We start from the raw sequence: 21,700 nt of genomic DNA, 5'->3' as shown, positions 1-21,700 counted from the left end.
ACAAAAGAAACAAAGTTTATTTCAGGATCTTCTTGGATTGGATGCAGGTTCAAGAGGGTTGAACATACTCTCATATTTCTCTAATCAGCTTAAGTACTGCATTTAAATCAAATCAGGAGTGTGCAACAGGTAATGTTTGTGGTATTTATGGTAATAAGGGAGAAATTCTGAAGTGGTTGAATGCAAATTTTTTGTCTCTCTTTTGTCTTGATAGATTTTTAGATAACATTGAAACCACCGGCTGGAACACGCACCATCATCCTTTCGGGGATCTTCCCGCACGGCATGCTTTGAATGCTGCCATCCTTTAACTGTTCTAAAGGCACCTGTACACTCACAAATAATAAATCTGTCATGGCCCACTTAGAAGCAACCCATCTCCACTTGTACAAGTTACTATGTTCAAAATATTCCTGTGTTTAAAATCGTTTAGCAGGATTTACCAGATTTATAATCATTTGAGGCTCGCAGCCCAAAACCCTGGGTGCACGTCAGGCTGAGTTATTGAGTGTTTATAGGAATCTGATCAAATGGGCCATCACAAGCTGGGGGGAGCAGGGGCGGGGGTGGGGGGCTGTGTGTTAAACTGGAGCATGAAGGGAGCTTTGCTCGTCTTTCGGCTGCCACATGAAGAGGGAGCTGTAGCTCTTCCGAGCCGCAGCGCTGCCGAGTCAGCGCGCCCAGCCGAGCGCTCCGCTCGCCCTCCGCTCCCCGCGCTCCCTCACTCACACACTTCTCTTCCCTTTCTCTTTTCCTCCCTTTCTTTCTTTTTTTTTCCCCTTTTTATCCCTGTGCCCCTGTGCCAGTTGATTTAAATGTATCTGTTCAAGTGGAGATAATCCATGCAAATCAGAGGCACTGGCTCCCAGTGCTCGATTCACAAAGAGAACTCAGCTTCAGGAGGTCACTCGTTCACAGCTGCTCCTCCCATTATATTTTTCCCTTATTGCAGAACTACTGCATGTATACAGTGACTGAAAGGACTCAATTCACTGCAACTGCTGCCTGGCTTTACTTACAACTTTCTTTAAAGGGGGACTTACCTTCTATCACTCTTGCTAAGGTAGGAAGTCTGATTCTTCTAAAGACATGTAATGCCTCCAGTGTTTGCTCTTTATCAGATCCCACTATAATGATGTATATTGTTGTCAGAATTAGGTCCTAATAGATTTGCACCAGGTGCCTGATGCTTTTATTACTTGTGTGTATAGATACAACTGTTTAAACAGCTCATTTACTGTTTATTTAGCCAGCTATGTATCCTCTACCCCCTGGTTCTCTTTTCCTTTACATAATGGCAGGTAGGATCTCAGTGCAGTAGCTTTCTAATCTACAAATGTAATCTGCAGCGAAGTTTGTATTCGGTTTTAAAAATGTTTTCTAGTGTCTATGAAAGTAAATGCAGTGTGCTGTACCGCCACAAAATAAAACAAGAGAGCTTTCTGGCCTGAAACCTCATTAAGGTGCTATCTCCGGAGCAGAACAAACTGTTGAAAGGTTTTAAACAAAAATAAAAAGGTCACCTTTTACTTTGCAGTGTTGTAAACAAGGAAACTCCAGGCCTCACTGCAAATGGGCCTGTCATAAATTTAGACCACAAGATAAACATATAGTTAGTAGAATTACCAGCAGAAGTGATGAAATGGAACCCTCACTATTCTGTGTTAATATTTATTGTTTAGAAAGGTTGGGTAGGCAGTGCTTGCTCTGCAAACAAAGTGCAAGTCTGAAACAACTATTTGAATAAGATTCCTAAAAAACTCCTTAAGGAAAGGAAAGTCAGTCATTATGTCATTAGTTACATTCTAATTTTGAGGACACATCACTTGAAATATTGAACTAATACATCTGACAGCACACACTGGTTTTATGAAAGCAGGCAGTAAATCTTGCATTTATTAATGTATATTTTTTTGAATACATTGTCAGAATTTAGGGCTGAAAATAGCTATATAAATAACTATGTAAACAACTTCAGATATGTTAAATCACAAGTAATGGATTTGAAGACTGTTATATTACAAAAATTAGAATTATTGTGACTTGTGCTTGTCCCACAGTAAAGTTCTTGCTTGTTGTTTTGCACAGCTGGATTTAAAAAATGACAGCAATTAGATTTGGAGCCACCCTGCTTTAGATAACTTGCTATCTAACATAGTCAAGTTAATCAAATAACAGTTCTGTGAGGCTTCAGAGTTCAAAATGAAAATTTAGTTAACCAGCCAGGACAGAGAGATATTCCCAAACATATCCTGTCTAATTTCTTCAAGAACATTTGAGTCATACATTTTCATTTTACTTTTCTGGATTAGATATTTTTACTAAAAATGCTTCAGGAGAGTATTTGCTCACTACATTAGGCATTTCAGTGCCTAAAATGTGCATCTTTTTCTCTTTGATATACAGTCTGCTTTTGAACCAAAAATGCATTCTGATTTTGGAGTACAGTACAAACCTAGAGAGCCTTGTCATTGTTAGCATAAAGAAGACATCTACACAACAGTTACTGTGCAGAGGGCAATCTTTCTTTCTCTGGCATTTGTAAGGTTACTGTACATAGAATTTAGCAGATAAATATCTTTTGCTTCATGGCATTTTGGAGATCCTATTGGTATGCAGGTTGCCCTGTGAAGATGGCAACTGAAAAAAAGAAATATGCTTTATAGCAGTGTGTAATAAAAACCCTTCAGAATGATGTAAGTGGAGTCTGACCTTTCTTTCTTATCCTGTAATTAGAATTTTTGTTAACTCTTTCAAGTGCAGAGTTTTTTGAATAAATTAATGTTAGAGAGAACAAGCATGTATATAATGTGGAGGAATAAACATAGATTTTTGATATATGAGTTTTAAAAGTAAAATTTCAGAATCCTTTCTAGACAGGAAAAAATAAATATATTCTTCCCAGAAACTCAACTTTCTCCACACAAAGAAATTTTGATTTACAATAAAAGAGGCATTTGATACCAGCATCCTGCCTCCCCAGGAAAAAAAAAAAAAAAAATAGAAAACAAGAAGGGGAAAAAATAAAGCATTTCTAAAAAAAAAAGGGCTTATTTCATTTTGTGAAAGAGAGGGGAAATGCATTTTAGAGAAGTGAGCTGAACTTAAGACACTAAGGATCTTTTGTCTGACTGAATCTCTGGCCAGGGTAAAGTTGGGAAGTAAAGGTGATCCCTGTGGAGTTTAGCAATATACAGAGATGAGATTAGATGAGTCACCACTGGAGAAATGAAAAAGGCCTTTCCAAGGAAGATTTTTTGTAAGTGGATTAAAATATTGTTGGAGCAGACAGCTATTTCCTGATCCTTTTCCATTTCTTACCCAATGACCAATGTCTCACAGGGATAAAAGTGGTCCTTAGTGAGTCATCAGCAACATTTCATACAGTTACTTCCAAATTATGTACTCAAGTTTCCTTTAAGTTCACCAGGTTTATTTGACACAACTCAGTTTATTTCTTTGATACACCAAAATAAATGAGATGAAACCAGGTTGAGATGAAATGTTATTGAGGCCTCAGAAGGTACTTTCAGTAAACTCTCAAAGGAGAGAGACCCTGTGTTTCATTTCAGGCTAATTTATGCTATGGAGTTTTCTAGAGAAGATTGTCAGAGACTTCCTGCAGCCAGTTCCTTTTTTCCATTGGTTTGGTTTCTTCCTCTGCCTCTGTAAACCTGCCATTGCTATAGTAACTCACTCAAACCTCTCTCCTAGAAAAGTTACCTGATGCTCCACTGCCGTGTGCCTTGCAGCAGGGTCCATGGGACACAGCAAACCTTGCAGCTGTACATAATGCAGGGCTCTTACTCCCATCAGGCTCTCTTCTGCTGGTTTTACCATCCTAAAAGGATGCTTTAGAGATTGTTTCTAAGTTCTGTCCAACTTCTCAAATGCCTTGTTTACAATTCTAAGCTAAACAACAGTTCAAATATATTCCAGAGAAGGGGGGGGGGGGAAAAAAGGGAATCCTAAAAAGTAAAAGCTAAAAGTAGAGCTTTTTAGAAAAAACATGGCTAAAAATAGGAAACTTAATTGTCAACAAAGTCCTCAAGGATTTGTTATTAATATTTTCTATAATTGCATAGAAAGACTATGTTCCCCACAGCTTCTCATCAAATTAGTACACAATTATATCATATTCTCCTTTTTTTTTATTGCCTTGTGCTGTAGATTTTTAAAATGTAATATTGCAGAGTACAGACATTGCATATCTTTTGCAGATAAAATGTGCTTATACTTCCAGGGGTTAAAACTGAATCAGATCTATAACTTGCCTACTGACAGCCTTTGAACTTGCTCCTTATTTATTTATTTGTTTGGGTGGTTGGTTGGTTGGCTTTTATTTATTTATTTTAGTCTAAAGATTTAGATTGACAACCTTTAATATGTTTGGAATTCTTCAGCAGATGAAAATGCTTGGTAATGACTGAAGTTAACCTGAGGCTTTATATATCCATCTTCCCCAGGAACTGCACTGAATCTTTAGCAAGAGTTCAGAATTTTATGCAAACAACTATTCTCATGAGAACTTCTCATTTTTCTGTCCAATCCTACTCTCTCTATAATTTCTAGAAGTGTTTTAAGTCAAGCTGAACCCTTTTGCTTCCCTCTCTCCCAAATACCTGTCCTGGGAGTCTACATGAAAATTTTCACAGATGAAATGCACCAAAAGAGGAGCTGATAAAAAGAAAATAAGTGGAGTGGAAATGAATCTTTAAATGGCAAGTCTGTGAAACACTGAACATGGTTATCTGACATTATGTCAGTGAGTGTTATCTCTTGAGGAGAAATGTGAAAGAGCAGTCCACACAGGAAAAGTAATTGTTGCTTTACTTCTGTCTGTTTATTTGGGATAGCTTGAACTGCCTCGCACTTTTTTATTTTTCTCAGTGTGAAAAGATTAAGTATTAGAAATGCAGCCAGTAGGCATCTGACTCAAAAGCAATACTCATTTGACCTTTGGACACAAAACATCTAATGCAAATGAAAATCTAAGCAACCTCAAAAATCCCTGAGTATAAGAAACACAGAGAATGTGGGTCAGTAGAAATTCAACACTTTTAAAAATGAAAACAAAATAAACCACTGAAATCACTTGGTTAGGTTAATATTTATTTCTCCATTCCACATCAGAGTATCAGATGCTGCATTTTTGTCCAGCTTACCTGAGGCAAAAGATCTGTGGCAACATTCTACATTAGTTTTAATAACTGCAACATTTTGGAGAAGAATACAGGGAAAAAGAAGGGTAAAAGATCCTCAATCAATCCATACATATTTATTAAAAGCTAGGTTTTATAGGACACAAAAAGTACATAAGAATTAAAATGCATTTAAGTGTGGGATGCTGTCACTTTTTTGTTTAAGGGTTGCACTCATTTAAGGACCTTCATCCTTCCCATTGTTTTACTTCTGCTGCTTTAGTTGGGGGGCTGTTGGTTTTTTTATCATTACGGGGAACGTCATGTGAAAATGCATGAGTGTGAATGGATAAAACTCTCTCACTCCCTAGACACTATTTCTTACTTCTCTTCCTGCCAAGTTATGAAGGAAGAAGGCAGAAAAGACAAAATTTATTCCATGTGAGACAAAGGACTGAGAGAGGGATACAGGTTCTGTCTCTGGAGAAATAAGACTAGTCACAACAGGCCTCTGGAGCCAGGACTTTGATATCTGACTTGTCCCTGCAGAAAAGTCTATGACTTAGAAATTGTGCTCTAAGGAAGAAGATGAAATACTTGTTCAAGTCAAGTAACAGTCCCCATGCAATTTTTGTTCCTCTTCTTTGCCATGGCTATGTTACATGAGTTCACAGAACAGTAATAGTATAATGTCAGTTGGCAACCCAACACTTAAAAAAGAGAAGAAATTGCAGTATTTTCTCCAGTGAACCTGAGAGCATATAATTGCCATCACCCTTACAGCTGAGGCAAGAATTGTTTACCTGGAGGAGGATACACATACTACATATACATACATATACATACATATATACACACACTCATATAGGAGATGTATATTTAGCTTTTCTTACCAAAATTTCATTGCTCATGTTGAGTACCAACCTGATCACTGCAGAAGCAGCTAGGTGAGTGAGAAGGCAGGTTGGAAGGGAGGAGCTACAGGCATCCCATGTTCAAGTGACTTCATTCCATATTTCCTCCATAGATTCAAAAGTTTCTGTTTTACCTCTCCAGTGAGTAATGTGTAACCTGGTGCCTCCTTGCTCAAGGGAGGAATAGATGGTCAACAAAGAGATGTCCAAAAGCTAAAGATAAATGTTGAGTCTGCCAGAAAACTGTGCAGGCATTGCTTGATGGTTTCCCAAAGTCCACCTGCCAGCCCCAAAAATATTTCTGTAAGTGGCAAGATCAAAAATCTTTCACAACTTTGTGCTATATGGCAAGTTTTTATGTGAACCTAGCAGGACAGACAGAGAGACCCTGAAGAGTACTGAGGTAACATGAGGGACAGCCAAGGACATCATGGAAGACTGTTTAAAGTACAAGAGATGGTTTACAGTCAGAACATTTGGGTTTCATTTATTTGGAAATTACATTAATAAATTGTGAAAAAATAAATACAACATGCCATTTCTGGGGATCCTCTTTGTGTTGTTGGCTATGGATGTTTTCTATAACCTTGCAGTCTCTTCACTGGGCTTCCCTCTATCTGCCACAAAAACCCACCAAAAATGTATCATAAAACCTGTTTAATTTCATACAAAAGATTATACTAAGTGTGCTTTTAATGTAATGATGTCAGTGGTGGATGATAACATGTATTAGGTAGCACAAACTGCTGATTATCTGTCAGGATAAATCTGTTTATTTCAGAAATAGCAGTCTGACAACCCCCTGTTGTTAATCATGAAAGTACATGCTAATGCCAGGTACTGTTTGGTTGGAGCAGCTCAGAGGAATGTGTTTGTTAGATTTGTACTTTGACAGTCTTTACACTGAGTTTTGCAAATTTTCTGTATATTTTTTTTCACATATTTTTTAATACAGAGGCTAGAACAAAACTGCTGATCTACAGCTCAGGTTCACAGCAATTCAGAGGAAGGAATGACCTGTGAAAAGGGAGAGTAGATTATAGGATTACACAGTGGTTCAGACTGTGCCCATTGTGCGTTCATCTGCAGTAATTTCAGTGCAGACCCATTAGTGATGAGCAGAAAAAAAGCAAAATGAAAAGTTAGGGAGTTCTTTTCTCCCCAAGAGTCACTCCTCTTAAATTTGTTTATTTATTTTTCAGCATTTACAGCAATTCCTAATTATATCCTGAACTAAAAAGACCATCTCCATATGATGCTCATACCATTCCTTCTTAATGAGGTAAATGGCATAGTGAACCAGACAGCTTTTATAATACTGTGAATTTGACCCAGATTTTGTGTTGTAGAAAATTACTGTTATGTATTTTGAGAGAAATATAAATAGAATACTGAGGTACAGTTTGTCAAACCTTAGGTGAAAAGGTGTTTTATCTGGCTTTATTGCATTTTGATCATTTCATGAATGCCATAAAAAGCTGAATAGCATAATAAAAATTGATATTTATATTGACATTTCAGGATTCTAAATAGAAGCAGAGAAAATCTAAACAGTCCTCAGTATCTCTGCAGCTGTTCTTCCAAAACCATCTGAGTTCTGACTAATTCACTTTTTCTCCCCATATACCCTCAATTGGCGCTAATATAAACATCTCTCTCTAAAGCAATTTCTCCCTGGAAGATTATGCACATCTTCATCTTAATTCAGAATTTACATGTGTACTTTGCATATTTTTGCATCAGTATGTGTGTTTTAAATTAGATAAAGGTCACTGTCATTCATAATCAAGAAGAAGGTGCATAAAAGGTCAGGATTCAATAAAAAAAACTGATTAGATGTAGAGGTTTGTTCATATGATTCAGTATATCATTGGATAAGTGGAAATCATGAGTCAACAAATTAACCTTGGTATAATGGGTTACTTGCTTCATTAGGATCAGAAATGAGATTCACAATTTTTTTTCCAATATACTCCTTGTTTGTCACCATAATAAGAAGAAATACTATGATGTTAGTAGTTACATAACTGAGTGTTTTTATAATTTAATTCAGCTTAAAATGTGACACAAATGACAATTCTAATGTGAAAAAAGGAACTGAGGCACCAAATACATTTATTATGCATATAAGTATCGATGGAATAAAAATTATCCACTGTTAAAATAGAGAAGTTAATTTAAAATAATGGTTTGTATGTTTCATGTAGGCTTTAGCTTGAACACATAAAAGAATCTGTGATTCAAAATCTAGTGTCAGGAGGAGGTCCAGGTGCAAGTGAGCCTGAACTAAGGATGTGGATAAGCTTCTGTTCCGTGTGTTGATTCTGCCACAAACTTTCCACATGTTCTTGGGTAAATCACCAGCATTAACTATACGGCAACTTACATCTTCAAAAAATGAAAAATAGTAACAGGGCTTGTATTCTTGTGTCTGCAGACATGGGGTGACCAGGAAGGCTAAGGTTTTAGGACTTCCACCTCTGCTCTATTTGTTACACCATATTCCTGCTCATTTTCTGCAGTCAAACTGGCAGAGCTGGGAATCTGCACTAGAAAACATCTGAGGATTCTTCACAAATATTCTCCAGCATAGACAAGAAATATCAGAAGTACAAGACACTACTTACAAAAAAATCTGGCTTAGGAAAGACAGCATCAATTATGCAAAATGATAATTCTGTATTCTCAACTTTGACTGTATAAACTTGGTGCAATTTTTATGACTCCACCATAAGCTTTTCCAAACAGTTTTTTTTTTTTTTGCCATGGTCTTTTGGATTTGGAGGTTGATTTTGAAGTGTTTTTTCTTTTTGTCTGGTAATAATTGCAACTATTTCAAGCTCTACCATAGCAGAATGGTCTATTAGAAAATCAACATTACAATTAAAATAGTTATACATGTCAATGTTTCAGACATTGTGTATTTCTGTGAGCTTTCTTCACGTCTGTGTAGAATAAATATCAAGTTACTACTTGCTCTTTTTTTTTTCCCTTGGGCAGAATTCTCTACCTATTAAATCCTAAGTATGAAAGAAAATTAGACTTGCCTGTTACTACTATAAACTTACACCCAATGGTATTTAAATAACATGTAGGTAATCTCCCTTCTGTAAACATAGAGAGTTGGAGTTGCTCATAATTAAAGTTGCAAGCATCACAATACAAGCTGACTCTTTTCTGACATTCTCTCACAAAATGCAATGGAAATACACTGAACCATATGGAACTTTCTTTATTTACAATACTGTTGCAAAATGCAATTTACACTTCTATGCATTAGATGCAATTTAAACAATATATACTATATATATATATATATATACTATATATACTACTATGCAATTTTAATACAGCCATGGCTTTACTCTGTTATTTCAAACTTTGAAAATCATCTGTGTTTGAGCAGGACTTTCAGCTGGGGCTTGGTATGAGAGATTGTAGCATCTGTTCCTGATCCTTAAAATGATGAAACAATTCTTTGCAATAAACTGGCTTAGGTTACAGTAAGTCCCAACTTCCATTACTTCTTCTTCATGGGTTTTTAAGCCACAGGTATTTGACTACTTCCCACCTTACAGAGTTCTACTGTGGGCAAACTCCTGATGTATGCTGGCCTTGGAAGTACCAAGGCACAGAACCAGTGTAGAGGTTCCTGTAGTCACCTCCATGAGGGGGTACATCAATTACAAGTGCACTCTTGAAGGAAATCCCCCCATCCTCCCAAAACACTGAGCTGCAGCCCAGAGACAAAATAGCCTTGTTCGGAATATCACTAAGCTAGAGGATGTGTTTCAGGAATGCCTCTGGTGGGACCTGAGCAGTCATGGGCATTCAAACCACAGCAACAAGCCACAAGGAGCCCATATTCGAACACATGACATGTGTGTTGTACCTCTGGTGATTCACACCACAAACTGACTTCTGTTGAGTGGCAGTGCTTACTGAGGTAGACATATCCTGAGAAATATTTACATAGGGAGCTGGCACTAGGGAGAATTCACCAGCTCCATCCCTTATTTCAATATTAGGAACTCACTATTTGTTCAAGTCATTAGTTCTTGAGTCTTGCTGCAGACCTAACGCAGAAGAGAACTTTGGCTGCCTCATCAAACCTAGGAAATCATACAGATAAAAGAACACTCATTCTGTAATGTGACCATGTCCCGTGGCTGTCAGCTGATGAAGAAGATGTTTCTCATAGTGTCCCCACTCAGTAATATCTGCACAGTAACAACTAGAATTGAGATAAATTCTTCATGCTCCTCTGAAGCTGAGGAAGTGACCTTGGGACACTGGATAGGATGATCTGGTGCATAACTTCTAAAAAGTATAAAAAAATCTAAGCCACAGAAGTTTTGTAGCCACAGCTATTCCAGACAGCTTTGTGTAACGTGGTAGGAGGTAACAAACAAGCAGGTGAGAGGAGGAGTTTATATAAAGTGATCAGACTTCTTCAGTGTCCTCTCCATGAGGTAGTGTGGCTTCAGCTATTTTTGTAACTAGGCTGCTCTGGGAAGAAGGGAAGGTTCTCTTGTCCTTGCAATATCAGGACTATGGTGCATTATTCCCTGCCTTCTCCAACTTCCTTTAGCTGCACAGATCTACCATCTTGTGATTTTCTTAGTCCATTATTTCTGTGCTGGAATCTCTGTGAAAACAAGGTGTTGAAAATCATGAATCTCCCAGGTCTAACACTGGTTTATAAGGTATCTTTGAAAAGTTACCTAGGCAAATTTTTCCAAACTTAAAGTTGCGAATTTAAATTTCATGTTTAAGCATCCAAATTAGTGGTCTGATTTTAATGTGTGCTGACACTCACATTTTCAATTGACTTCAAAGGGAGTTGTGAGTTCTCAGAAGTCTAAACCTATGAAAATCAAGCCAGTTAGACTCAAACTTGAAAGGTTTCTCCCATACCATTATTGTTATTTGCATTAGTTTAGTAGCTTGACACCCCAGTTATAGGACTAAAGTGCTAGGCACTGTATTTTATATCACTTTATTTTTTATTATTTTGCTGTATGTAAAACCTGACACACAAAGATGTTGTGATGACTGTTTTGTTAATATTTGTATACAGCTTTGAAAAATAAATGCTCTGTAAACACAGATTATAATTTTTTATGGATAAAAACCACATATTTTAATTATTCATTCATTTTTGGAACAAGTTCCATGGATTTTGAACCTGTCCTTAAGAAAAAGACCTGATACTGCATGCAGAATACATAAAATAAAATAAAATAAAATAAAATAAAATAAAATAAAATAAAATAAAATAAAATAAAATAAAATAAAATAAAATAAAATAAAATAAAATAAAATAAAATAAAATAAAATAAAATAAGGCCAAATTCATCATTTGCTGTTAAAATATATACTATACCTGTAGTAGTTTGAACAGTAAACAGAAATTAAGTAGTCTCACACTGTGTTCAATTTGAACAGAAATCCACACCATTTAACAACTCCTACATAATCCTCAAAGAAATTAAGTAGGATGATGAACCACAAAGCTTTCCTTAGAAACTTTTGTCTTATCCATACCTCTTTATTTTAGTTAAGCTGATCCTTACTAGAAAATAGTAGACTCTTTGTAACTGGGACCTATGCAAAGCTTTCTTTTTTTCCCCTGTGGATTCAATAACTAAGCTGCTTGGAACACCTTTGATTTTGGCAAAATGTTTTGCTTAAAGGAAAGTTTTTGCTCACAAATAGTTAAGATTTTTTCCAAAGCCCATTTTTAGTTTAGATCTTTAAAATATGAGGTGTTCTTTGAATCAGTTTCTATCCTCTGGAAAGCTAATGACTTTGGTAGCAGTGTCCCCACTGACTTCAGTGACACAGCACAGCTGCTGTGTGTGAGCAAATAAAACCACCAGCTGAGGTTTTATAAGGCTAAATGCAATATATGCAATATGTAATCCACCAGATCCCTAGTTTTAGATCAAAACAGAGTGTAAGCATATCTCAAGAAAAGGAAAACAGGATTTTGATAGCGGAGCTTTTACTGTTGGTGGTTTGGCCCATGGCTATGACACCTCAACACAGCCTCATTCCAGTGCTGCCAGATCAGAAGTGCACTATTAACATATGCAAAAGTGCACATTGGTGATTTCTATTTAAATAAGACAGGTGGTTTAAAGCCAGCCTCTAACTGATTAATAAGTTTGTTCATGCAGACTTTCATTCAGGCATCAGGAGTACGTGCTCTGTCTGCTTGATAAATATCCCAGCTAAACACAAATGCTGTTATTTGTCAAATAGTAACTGTTTTAATGGGCAATTCTTCATGATCTTTAACAGCTATAAATTGATCTCCAGAACTCGGATGTCACAGAATAGTCCTTGTATTCAAGGAATCCCCTTAAACAATCCAACTTAAGGGAAAGCATAGTACTGAAGAAGGAAATGCTTTAATTTACTCCAGGGACAGAGTATATTAGGCATAGTAATGAGGATTTTACAAACAAGCAGCAAGTAAAGGATATTTTTTTTCTACAAAGCAGATAATAATGTAATGAATCTAGACAGTCATTGTACATCTTTCAATACTTAGGATTTTAATGAAAGTAATCATCATGAATTCCAGTTAGACTTTCAAACCTTTACATCTTGAACCATTTAAAACATTGATACACGATTTTAATCTGTATGGTGTAAACTTATTGATTTTTCTCTTGTAAACTGCACACTCTTCAGATAGATCAATTTTCACATTTACCATATCTAATTATTTTCTGTTTCCTTCTGACTTTAAAAGGCATAGATCACTGGGGGCCCCCTTTCTTTAACTGACAGTTTCATGACAGCTAATACAAATAATAAAATAAAACCTGAAGAAGAAATGTTGTATTTAATAAAAGGTTTAGCACAAGTGTTTATGTCCTGTGAGTACAAAGACCTGTGCATGTTGCCTTTATCTTGTAGTATCAGGTAGCAGCATTACCAATATTTTCTGTATTTCATACATAAAGCTCCATGTTATTACAAACCTGAGCCTGGGTAGTAGAATGAACTTTGCCCAAAAATGAAAAGAAACACATATGCTCCTGAAAAAGAACCCAGACCCATATCTTCTGGGATATCTGGGAAAGTCTCTCTTTTGGAAGCTGCATAGAGAGATAAATGTGGTAACAAAGGCTCACAATTCTAGCAGGTTCCCCTAGAACAGTACTTCAGAAATGTGAGGTGTGAAAGAAAGGCCATCTGTGCCAGATACTGATTAAATTTCAGTCATCTATCCAAAGCAGTCCCTAGTTGCTTGTAAAATGCTCCATGTAATTACAGCAACTACAGTTTTTAAAGCAATTTACACATTAGCCTTTAACTTGGGTTTCTTTTTGTGGGTGCATTTCTTCTTTGGAATCAATACCCTTAAAATATACGTAAATAAGTTATATGACTTTGCAGCCATATAGACTTTAAAAATTCCATCTCTAGTATTTTCCTCACAGATTCCTCTTGGCTTTTGAAAAAGCTTAACTGTAATAAAATATCACACTCTGGATGTTTAGCTAACGGTGTTCAGTGACCCCAGCTGTAAGTCACAACCATATTTAAAACTGTTAAGGAGTTAGGAATTGATGCAAAATCAAGCCAGGATATATTAAAATGCTGCCAGGATAAAATAATATTAAGGGCTAAAGTTTGTCCTTTGCTAGTTACACAGGTGCAAATATCAAACTTGGAAAATCCTTTCAAAACTTTGTGAGTCCTAATCTTCCAAATCTTCTCCCAGTCTTTGGGCATGGAAGACTTTGCTAATGCAGGAGCTACTTACATAGTTACAGGATGAACACCGGCCAAGTAAAAGAGGTCTGGCTCATAGCTGTGGTATTCCAATTTTAAATTAATGTGTGAATTTTGGAAGGAAACTAAACTGACTATTTCATTAAAATTCTACCGGCTAAAAGCAGAAATGCAAGGAGTGAAATAAACTCCCCACAGTCAGTAAAACTGTTCCCACCAGAGCTGCACAGTGCAGCTGCAGGTAGCTTTACACTTCTGTTGTTGTTGTTTTATTCTGTTTGTTCAAGGTGCCTTTTGTATCTGCCAAACACACAAAAGCTCCCCACTTATTCTGCACCTCTTTGTTACCAAGGCTATTATCCTAACTGGGGCTAATAATATGAAACACGTTTATGTTTGTGTAGGAAAACTAGGGTCACTAGAGATAATCCAAAAAGTTGTTCCACAAGGGATTATCTAGGTGCTGTTTTCCAAAACTGTCACATATCAGAAAAAGGGCAAAGCACTTGTAACTCTTGTGATTGATCCTCTGTCAAGTCATGATTGCTGTCACCAGCAGGTTACATTCCTTCAGCAAAGCAGTAGATGCTGCTGAATTTTAAGTTAAACCAGTTAAGGTCCCAGTGTCATACTCCTTTCCTTATCTTTTTCCACACTTCATTGTCTCACATTAGAAGAGATAAGTTTGTAACTGAAAAGAGAAGATGATAGGTGTATGTTACAATATCTTAAAATTAGTGCTCCCCTCACAGTAATATACTTGGGCCTGAGGACTCAACATAATTTGGCTTATAGGCCCTGAAATGCCACAACAGAAGCATTTAATTTGCTTAAGGTGAGAGGGTACAGAATGGTTCATCTGATAAAAGTTTAATACAGGCCTTAGTGTCCTATTAGACAAAACCGTAGGTTTACAATTCTTGTGAAATAACAGATGTTTTTCAACCTGATTTTGAAATTAAATGCTTATATATGGCTCTGCCTAAAGACTCTGAAGCCATTCTTGTATCATCAAACATTATTGGTTTGTAAGGTTGTGGTCAAGGATGTGAAGCGCTCTCTGCCTTTATCTGTCCAGAGCACTTTCTGTGGTTTTATTCCCTGTTGTCTTTCAGTCTTTGAAAGTGCTCGGTAAATACATCCATAGTTCTCAGATATTACATGCATTTTTTTAAAGATTGCTAGAGATTTTATTGATTTTTCCAGTGAATCCTGACATTTGTAATTTATTTGCATTAATTTACTGTATTTAAATATCTAGTTTTTTTCAAAGGCATTTACTTTCAAATATATCTTTTAGTAAATCAGGTAGAGATCCACCTGCTTTCCTATACACATATTAAGGTGCAAGTGAGATTTTAATGAAGTATTCACTTTTTTTTTCATGTTTTCATTATCAATTCTTCTTTAAAATGGTTGTGGGTTAACTATTGACTTTTCTAAAAGTTTCTCCAGTGAGTGCCAGTCTTCACAAAACTACCTCAGGGAGCCTCACTGGGCCAGACTTTAGCTTGCCTTGCATAAAAGGTGATGGTCTGTCTGCTTTGACTTAGACTTCATGGGAAAGCATTCCTGAGCAAGCAATGGAAAATGGCTTTTTTCCCAGTGGTCTGTCACCTTACTCCACCAGAAGCTGCCATCCTCCAAGCTCTGTTTGTGGAGGAGTTTGTGTACACATTCCTTTGCCTTACAGACAAAATGAGCTGGGAAAGCTTAATGGACTGTTGAAGGTGAGTATGAGCTAACCCAGCTCATTTTGTCTGAAATGGATTGAGAAGCACTCACATGACCTCCTTCCTCTCTTGGAGCCCTGGGGTAGCTGCTTCCCATGATGGAAAACAGCACCAACAAATTCAGGAGGTCTTGAGGAAGACTTTTGTCTGTGTCCTGAAAAGCAGGTTCATAACTCACATTACCTTTTCTCCAGCCTTTAGAGAAAGACTTATATCAACTGTAAATGAGGAGCTGACTTTTAGGGGAAGCTAAGCAACTAGCAATGAATTACAAGCAGGCAACACAGGTTTTTTCAAAGCTGTGGCCATAGCCTCTATTGGTCATTTCAATTACTGAATGTCTAGGGGCAAAATGTCCAGGCCAAATTTAGCAAAGTCTGTAACAGCAGTAGTAAAATGCTGTCTCTGGAAAATTCTCTCTTCTCTAGATGGTGGTTCATTTTTAAAAATTACTGTCTAGGTGACTGAGTCTTCTATTATCTTTAGCAAAGAAACTTCTGGAGGTGAAAGGCTCTTTCAAATAGGGCTCTTTCAAAGCCCTGTTCTGACTCACAGTTTTTAACCCATCTTCCTCCTTTTAAATAACATGCAGAAAGATTAATAACCTAAAATGTCCACATAAATATTCCAAAATACTCTCCTTACACATGAATGTAGCTGATGTCTCCATTATTTCATACATAAGTAAAGCAACTGATTCATCTCTGCTACTCTTTTGCCCTCTAATATAATGTTTGAATAAGGAATCGTTAAAGTTCTCATTAGGTTTGTTGTGGGGTTTCATAATGAATTCCTTTTCACAAGCTGGAGAGTCTTTTGATTTTTGCTTGCATATTCATAGAAGAACTATGTCATAAACAAAGTCTAAATCTGGCACCACTCTCTTGCTAAGCCATGCTAAGACTGTGTTGTATCTTTCTACACTTTGCCTCATAAAGAAAACAATGTCAATGCCAAGTATGGAAGGTGAGGAAGATTGCTATTTAAAGGATAATTTTCTGGCACATGAAGCGCCATTGGAGGCGCATCATAAACAAAAAGAAAGCGCATCGCTTTTCTTCCACAGGCCAAAATTCTGCCTTGGTCTGTCCCAACAGAAAGAACAATACACTTCTGTGCAAGATTGTTCAGTGAAGTCCAGCTGCTCAGTAGAAATGAATCTCTTGCCATATTTACATATGTAGCGATATGTAAAAAAATACACATAATTCAGAGTTCTTTTTTAACCTGCACTCTCCCTCTAACACAAATGCTCACATGACATGAACCAGTGACATTTATCCTGTCAACATGAAAAGAAAAGCATATATATTGATAGATAATCTATATAAATACATTGGTCAAGCAGTGGATTCGAGCTTAACCAATGTTTCATTCAATGGAAAGTCTATTTGCTTAGACAGCAAAAAAATTCTCTATCTCCTAATGATGTGGAACCAAATTCTTTATCTCCCCTGCTGCTAGCTTCCTTTTAAGGCAGAACTGGACATATCTATAACAACTAAATAGGTATTTCGTGAACTGTACTTAGCTACCTTTAAGGAGAGCTCCAAACCACATATTGTATAAGCATTGCCAGAAATTTTATCGAGCTTGGCTAGAAAAACAACCTAATGCTACATTTTTCTTGCCAATCAGCAAACAGAATTTTTGTTTTTTTTTTCTCTACTCGCAGCTAATAGGCCAGTGTTACAGGCAGAATTTTAACTCAGAGTTGCAGTTCTCTTTTAGGGCCTTTTTAGGTTACTTACAGAAATGTCAACAATAATACATAAAATCACTGTCATGTGAAATGATTGATTAGCTGATCAGCTTCCTATTCTATTTCTTTAATACATTTTCCCCAAGAATAATGATTATATTTATAGAAATAGAATAATTTTCCATGCTAAAGCAAAATGGTATTTGACATTAACAAAAGGTCAGGTGTCATACTGTAAACCACAATGAGTATTGCTTTTAAAGATTATTGAATTAAGAGGTACATGTATTTGACAAAGTATAGAATTCCAATAACTGCCATAGTAGCAGTGCCCTTTTACATGCCATGGATTTATTGACACTTCCTAACTGTAAAAATGCAAAGTAGTTTGCACGTAATAGGCACTATCAATTTCAAAAATAAAAATGTCTCATTCAGGAACATGTCTATTTTCCTTCTGATTTTGCATGCACACATTTGAACACTCAAATATCTGTGTATCCCATTGTGACTGTAGTTCATAGGGACAAATATATGTTCACTTTTTGAAGACACTTTTGCATTGTGCATCCTCATACGATAATAAACCATACCTTTTCCTTTTCTTGAAACAATAGTGGCACTGCTCTGTAAACGTGACCCAAGACTTTTCAGGGGAGTTAGTTAAAGTCAGTGTGAGGACAGCATCAGAGCCTCTCCGTGGTATTTGCCCACACCACAGATCTGTCACAGTTTGGTGTGACTGACGGGCCTTAACTGAAGTCCCAGGTCTTTCAAGGGTCAGAATCACTGCTGGAATTATGCCAAAGGCTGTCTAGAGAAAACACCAGAGCTTCAAGAACTGCCAGGGTGTTTCAAGCTGTGAAGGCAAATCAGCTAAAAAGGGTTTTTAACATTGATAGGTTTGAATAATAATACTTTACAAATGTAGCACATTTTATGTGTTCCAACAGTTAATAATAGAAAAGGCATAGAGAAGGAGACCTCTATTCCACAAAGCTGTGTCACGTTACTATAACACTCTTACAAGGATAAACTGTTTATTAATGAAACGAGCTCAGTTTCACTTTAAAAGGATATTATACATTTCAATTCATCTGTATTTTCAAACAACTTTTCTGGTACAATCAAATGAGTTTCTTAGAACAGGAGGTCTTAAGGTTTTTGTTGTTTGTTGTTGCTGTAATGTTTCTTTTAAATTTGCAATAGATTTTTTTTATATTTAGCAACAGAGCCAAAATTCCCAGATTGGCCAGTTCCATGTTCAGTGATTAAGAGAGAGATTTTAACCTAAAAATCTGCCTTTTCAATCGTTTCCTATATGTAGAATGAGGATTCAATGGAAGGTGGTTATCTAACAGCTTTTCATTAGTTGTTATCCACTTGTCATCAGCAAATGTGTCCTTCAGGATACCTTTAACTCTGCCTTTTTTCATCTTTTCTGGACCCCTTAAGCTTCTAGTCTCTCTCACTTCTGCTACTCACAGAGCTGTTCTCTGGTCTTTTTCCTTCAAACTCACATCAGCTGTTATACCCAGGAAATTAAGTTTTGATTATAAAGAAGCAGTTAAAATTGAAAAAAAAAAATCCTAAACTGTAGTGCTTTTCTGTAAATAAGCTGAAAAAAATCCACCAACAATCAAATAAAACCAAACAAAATCCAAGGCAAAATCTAGATGCACTGTAGCATCTAATAGGCTGATTGTGTACTGTACTCAGGTTTTGATATAAGAATTGCTGTGGTGCATAGATTGAAGGTTTGCTTGCACTAAACAGCAGCACAAAGATTGTCACATATAATTTAAAGTCAGTACTCACTTTTTAAACATGGATACCTTGACAATACTGCCAAATCTTGGATTTGGTCTATTAAATCAGCACTTAGGCAATTAAAACAGTCATTTGAGTGATAATTCCAACATACTAATGAGATATTCAGGTGTCAGCAATTGAAAAATACACATTGGCCTTTTGAATTTAAGCCAAGATAGGCTTTGAGTTATATTAGGAAGGTTTAAGACTTTATAGAAGGATCAAAATAATTTCTGAATTTATCTTAATCTTTCTGGGAGAGAGGCAGATGGGATTAAAGTTCATTATGAAATCTTCACTAGTTTTAGATATAAAACTTTTCTTTGTCATCTTATTATTAATTAGCAGTATTTTTGTGCATATGCAGGTCAAAAAGCATCCTTATTCAGACATTCTCACTTTGACTCTCATTCTATACAGTTCTCACCCTGACACTGTTCCTGTACAAGTGCCTACATCACTTCTGCTGACACAAAACTGCTGTCCCTTTTCTTGCCCTATTTCTCTCTCTCCATCGTCCAAACCAAGGTTAGCTGAGCCTAAAGGGATCTGTGTTAGATATAAGTTTTGGCAGACACCCAGACCAGCTTTTTTTCATCTAAATGGTTTTGTTCGTATAGATATCAAGTATTTAATTTTTATTGTTGCTCTTCTTTTTTACATATTCATCAGTTTCCTAAAAAATGTTAAGACAATCAAAATATTGTAGATAATATTTATCCTAGAGATGAAAAGCCTTTCTTTTATGCTTTACTTTTCTTAGAAAATTAACTAAAAAATATATCTTTGATTATGATTGTGACTTTTAAAAACTAAACCAAAGTATGAGCTACTCAATGCCATTCTTTTTATTAAGTTTTTTAGCAGTATTAGCATGCTGTTTTTTAGCAGTATTAGCAGTATTAGTATGCTGTGTCTGCAAACACAGTAATTGCTCTTACTTGAAGTCCACTCTGCTGAAATCCTTCTAAAGAGGCCAGAAAAATTCCTGTGCTGTGTTTAAGTGCAAGATAGTACAAACAGTATAAACTAAAAGAAAATGAGACAAAATTCACCAATGTAATCAGTAGTATTGCTTGCAAAGCATAAGCCTTACTATTCACAGGTGCAACAGAGCAAAGAGGTTTTAAGGAGGAATTTGAAGTGGAACAATGATGTGTTTTTTAACAGACAAATTAGCTCAGATACTATTGGGCATGCTCTCTGCCTATTCTGATAATGTAATCTATTTTAGCTTATTTGTTAACTCCTTGAAATTGCTAGGTATCCATTTACTGGATTAATTAATTAAACATATTTAAATTATGCATTAGTCATGGCTTTAGAAAGTTAGAGTAAATAACATAGGCTTCATGAATTTTTTCCCTCTCATAATTTTCCTATCCCCAGTCTCTAATTTTCATCAATTTTACTTTCTCTTTTTTCCCATTCCTTTTAAGTTTTTGTTAATTTTTTAATAGTTTCACCACTGGCTGAGACAGGAGCAGGTGTCATTTCTCCAAAGTGACACCAGAGCTGATCCGTGGAACAACTGAGAACAGAGTTGTCCCTAGGGATGGAGCACACCCAGTTTTTCCCATGACAAGTTGTCAGGGCTGGAGGCTTAAGAAATTAAAAGGATTTTTTTTGTTGTTTTAAGCAAAATATTTTCCACCCCTTTTATATTTTCAGAACATTGTTCTGGCCTTGTACAGGAGACAGGGAAATGTAAATGTCAAACATTCACTTCTGTTTAAATGGGGTTATTATACCACAATGTGTTGAGATTTTGTTCCCTACCGGCCGGTTCTTTTCACTGTCGTACCCTGTAAGCACTTTCCTTGCACCTGCCTGAGGAGACTAATCCTCTATTAAAACATGTTCAAACTGAGCAAAGGCAGAAATAGCAGCCATTTCGCTCAAACAAAATGAATCAAAACCTTGTAAAAATAAATAAATCAGGATAGCTTTGGAGAGGACATTTGGCTGCTTGGCCTGTACTTGAAGCCTTGTTACCTCACTATATTCCATCTGGAGAGCAGGCTTTGCCCTTAGGGCATGGACCTGTTTTGAAAACAGTGCAAACTCCCTCCCATGTAGGTTCTCAGCTGTTTGTGTGTATCAGTGCCACACAGACCTCATCTTCCTGGGGGTGCAATCTTCCTGCACCACGACACTGATGACTGGCCATGCTCTTTCTTCTCTGGGATCGTGGCTATTTACTTAGATGGAACAGTAGTAATAATATGGATAATGTGTATTTCTCTCCCAGCTTTGGTGCAGAGTTAGACTCACCAGGGAGCTGTGGAAACACTGCAGAGAACAGAGATGTTGCTGAGTGGTTCACTGAGGAGAGAAACTGTCTCCACCAGATAACAAAGAACTGCAGTCGAACAGGGCAAAGGATGGGGGTAAACCTGTTCTTACATGGAAAATCAGCAGGCTAAATCTGTGGGCCCCAACAGAAGTCCCTTAGGACAGCCCTCAGCAGTGCAGAGTACAGGGCTGATCACATTGCAGTGCTCAAGAGATAACTATATTTGAAAAAACCCCGAGAACCCAATAACAACAACAGATATCCCTCACCCCCAAAAAGGTCGTTGCAACTGCTGCTTATAAAGGCAGGTAGTTAACTTATGGTACGAGGTCACATTTTTCTGCAGCCAA

The 21,700-nt window shown here is 36.6% G+C and overlaps 1 protein-coding gene across 1 annotated transcript in view; it reads left to right on the top strand.

Moving 5' to 3' along the window:
• Positions 1-969: 969 nt before the first annotated feature.
• The window catches only part of ADGRL2 (adhesion G protein-coupled receptor L2), a 389,045-nt gene continuing 368,314 nt past the window's right edge, over positions 970-21,700 (top strand). The window contains exon 1 of the mRNA XM_058842492.1: positions 970-1,063. The gene's annotated coding sequence lies outside the window, so the exon portion shown is untranslated. The remainder of the gene's footprint in view (positions 1,064-21,700) is intronic.

Source organism: Poecile atricapillus, chromosome 7 (genome assembly GCF_030490865.1).
Source record: "Poecile atricapillus isolate bPoeAtr1 chromosome 7, bPoeAtr1.hap1, whole genome shotgun sequence".
NCBI lineage: Eukaryota > Metazoa > Chordata > Aves > Passeriformes > Paridae > Poecile > Poecile atricapillus.
The sequence above is the reverse complement of the archived record's forward strand: the minus strand, read 5'-3'. Positions and strand labels throughout refer to the sequence as shown.